This window comes from Oryzias melastigma, unplaced genomic scaffold (assembly GCF_002922805.2).
Source record: "Oryzias melastigma strain HK-1 unplaced genomic scaffold, ASM292280v2 sc07252, whole genome shotgun sequence".
Lineage (NCBI taxonomy): Eukaryota > Metazoa > Chordata > Actinopteri > Beloniformes > Adrianichthyidae > Oryzias > Oryzias melastigma.
This window is the reverse complement of record NW_023423814.1, coordinates 1-1201: the sequence shown is the minus strand read 5'-3', so window position 1 is coordinate 1201 and position 1201 is coordinate 1. Positions and strand designations below refer to the sequence as shown.

The 1201-nt window shown below is 38.1% G+C and overlaps 1 long non-coding RNA gene across 1 annotated transcript; it reads right to left on the bottom strand.

Moving 5' to 3' along the window:
- Nucleotides 1-1201, bottom strand: LOC112141535. Its single transcript, XR_002918413.1, has 4 exons — nucleotides 1164-1201; nucleotides 865-981; nucleotides 120-233; nucleotides 1-40 (listed from the first exon to the last, which is right to left on the bottom strand). It is a non-coding gene; the product is annotated as an uncharacterized LOC112141535 (long non-coding RNA).

Sequence of the window (1201 nt, the reverse complement as noted above, 5' to 3'; positions counted from 1 at the left end):
CCAGCTCCTGGTCCATCTGCCGGAACTGAGCCGTCAGGATCTGAGAGGAAGGAGCCACAGAAGAGGGTTTTTGAGGACTCATAGAGGAACTCCTCTTCAAAACAGGAGCTCATCTATACCTGTTTCTGCTGATCTGCACTGTTCACTTCCTGCTGCAGCATCTCCAGCTCCAGAGAGCGAGAGCTTAAAGCCGCCTCCAGCTCGTGGCACCTCTGCTGGGCCGCCTGCAGAGTCTGAAACGGGTCAGAGAGGGTCAGGTCAAAATGGGTCCACTTAGAACTACATATATATGTATATACTTATTAGGGCTGTGAAAGTTAATGCATTAACACATGTGATTAATAAAAACGAATTAACGCGTTTTCACAAAAATCTGACTATTTCATTAATGGTACTTTCTTGGAGTAAAACTGCAGACATAAAAGTCTTTAGAGTTCTGCTTATCTTACTGTTGATATGTTCTAAACACAAATTACATTTCTGGAAGAACACTTGATAAATTAAAAAAATTTAAGACGATAAAAATGAAAGAAACATTTTCTCTCTGCTGTTTTTGGTCAAAAGCTGCATGTTGTCATTTAAAATTTACCAAGGAAACAATCTGATTATTCATGATTAATCACAACACAAACGTTTGATTAATCAGAATTATTTTTTTAATTGATTGACAGCACTAATTAAAAATAAAGAATCTAAATGTGTTTTGTGTGATTTCATGTTGTGTTTATTTGTAGATAATTGGTGGCCAAAAATTATGATTAATTGCGATTAATTTTTCCCCAGGTACACGATAAATTAGTTAATTTTTTTAATCAATTCCCAACCCAAATATATTTTTTTAATAGACATAGTACCATATTTTACCTGCTGCATCTCGTTCTGGTTCTGGTTCGTGAGCCTCAACAGTTCCTCTTCGTGTTTCTGAATCTGCTCTTGGAAACGAACGTCTTTCTCACACACCACAGTCTGCAGGACCTGCAGCTGTGAACAAAAAACTCTCAGCAGGAGTTTTCTAGAAAACAATAACGTCCTTAAACCATTTATCTTCCAACAGAATCTCCGGCGTTAATTCCAACAAATTTGTCAGCCGGTTTATTGGAGATCATCCACTATTAGAAGATGTTCAGAATCTCAATTTGAATGTTTTTGAGCTGCTTAGTTACCTGCTGGACATGACTCGACTCCTTCTCCTGGAGCAGCT